The sequence below is a fragment of the Silene latifolia genome, chromosome 9 (genome assembly GCF_048544455.1).
Source record: "Silene latifolia isolate original U9 population chromosome 9, ASM4854445v1, whole genome shotgun sequence".
Taxonomy (NCBI): Eukaryota; Viridiplantae; Streptophyta; class Magnoliopsida; order Caryophyllales; family Caryophyllaceae; genus Silene; species Silene latifolia.
In genome coordinates, this window is record NC_133534.1 from 46,452,986 (window position 1) to 46,455,572 (window position 2,587).

The following is a 2,587-nucleotide window of genomic DNA, read 5'->3' on the forward strand; positions in this document are numbered from 1 at the left end:
GTTTGCTTATTTTGCTCCACATGTGACCATTGTTGCTAATAAATGTATCATTGTTTGATCAATATGTTACCCTTTTAACTAAAAAATATACACATATATGAAAGATCAGTACCTATGACAAGATAATAAGTTCTGGTTAAAAGGGTAACAATGAACTCTAAAATGGTCACATTATAACCTACACATTGACAACATATATGAAAGATAATCAGTACCTATAATGTTTTTTTACACTACACAAACTCTATAAAATGGTCACATTATACACAATGCCAACAATCACAATGCCATATGTTACCATTTTTAACTAAGATAAAACGGTCACATTATACCTTAACATGATGACATCTGTGCTTCATAACATATTGAGATTGTGACCAGTGATGTCGAAAAATTTACCTATTTTTAGTTTTATTGAAGGTTATTGATGGGGCATATTCTGCACCCGCTGACCGAGTCAACATATTGAGCAAGGTCAAGGCCAAAAGACAGCAAGTCAACGTATTAGACGACTAACCTAGCAAGCGCGCACTGTCGGCTGTCACTGGGTCTCGGCTAGGCAACTAACCAGCCGGGAGGCATATCCGCGTACTCACATCCAGTCCCCTCGGCATGGAGTCAACCAGGCCAGCCGGCCTGCCATGGGTCCCTCGGCCGAGGGTAGAACGGTCTTTCCACCTGCTAGCCACTTGGCCACTTGGCCACTACGTGACAAAAGGTGAAAGTCTATAAATACTCCACTTCTCTAATTGAGAAAAGGATCCGAAAACTATCCCAAAACTCACTATTAATCTGGTATAAACTCCCTTATCTCTCAACAATATACTTTGCCAAGTTAACACACAACTTAATCCCTTTAAGTTTACTGACTTGAGCGTCGGAGTGAGTACGCTCGGTACCAAGTCGAGCCCTCAGTTTGTTCATCTTTACCGGAGAGACCGAAAGGAAGAGACAAGCAAAAAGACGTCATTCATCAAGCTTACGTGGTCACAAATCCTGCTCCGGAATTACACCCGGAACAATTGGCGCCGTCTGTGGGGAAAGATACTAAAAGCTAGTCACCTCCGTTACAAAAAAAAAACCCAAACAAAAACAAAACCCACTCAACAAGCTAAGAAGATGTCAAAACAACAAGAAATAATTGTGAGCGACGAAACTGCATTCTACCAGGATGACACGTTCCCTAATTCTGAGATCGGGCAGTCCCCCACCGGCCGAGTCATAGAACCGGCGTACGGGATGCCAAGAGAGCCAGAAACACCGCTGCCGACCGGCCAAGTCACTATCTTGGGACATGTGGTCGATGCAGCCAAACTAAAGCTATTCCTGGACCTGATGGGTAGTACGCCGATCACCCCCGCCGCAACGAAGGTGACGGCAGCGCACCCACAGGTGACCAGGGCCCATAAAGTAACCCCGAACAATTTGTCCTGGGCGATACAACGAGTCTCTACGAAGTTACGTGAAGAGATTCGACGCAAAGGTTCAGCAGATCCGAGAGCTGAACACCGAACTGGCGGCCTTCGTACTGATGAAAGGCCTCCCGAAAGGCGAGTTCAAAAACGTGCTGATCAAATGCGAGGACCTCAACCTAGACACCGCCAGAAAGATGGCCGACCGAGCTGTAAAGGTGGAGGACTATCACAAAACCTGGGTAGGCCACAACGAATCTGGGCACCCAGAGAGGAAGAGCCGCCGGGAGAATGTTGATGAAGGTCGCCGTGACATGAATCGGTCACGGCCTGAGAGATTTAATAGGAAGCAGAACTCGGCGGACGTCGGGGGGAGTTCAGGACCATACACCCAGAAGCGGTACAGCAGTCTCACCCCCCTGGTCAAATCACCGGCCGAGGTCTTTGCCCTAAGCAAGAATGAAGGGCAGAAATGGGCAAGGCCTCCCAAGGCGAGGGGGGACGGCGACATGAGCCAGTTTTGCGACTACCGTGGCCAAGCCGGCCATAAGACCGACAACTGTCGGCATCTGAAGAACGCCATCGAGGAGCTGATCCGAAAGGGGGCCCTCAGCAAGTATGTAGCTGGAGGCCCGAAACAAGCTCCGACGGGCGAATAGAAAATCAGTATTCCAGCGAATGGGAGTGATCCAGGTTGTCATCGGGGGGAACGAGAACGGTGGGTCAGCTAATGGGCACAAACGGCACCTGAATGAGCTATACCAAGCCATCAACTTTGTGCCCAAAACAACGATCCCCGCTTCCACAATCCCCGATATAACCATTGGGAAGAAGGACTACGAGGGAGTCGTCGCTCCGCACAGCGACCCGCTTGTAGTCCACCTAGACATAGCCAACCACTTGGTCAAAAGGTGCCTGATTGACACAGGCGCCTACACAAACATCATGTTCAGGGAGTGCTTTCTCAATCTCGGTCTGAAGATTGAAGACCTGAGCCCCTGCACCAACCCTCTATACAGCTTCTCCGGAGCCGGCCTGGTAGCCCTGGGGTCAATCAGACTGCCGGTGATGTTTGGCCAAGCCGATGCGGCCAAGAATGTTTTATCGGAGTTCGTGGTCATTGATGGTTCGTCTGCCTACAATGTTCTCATAGGCCGAGTCACTTTGAGTGAGGC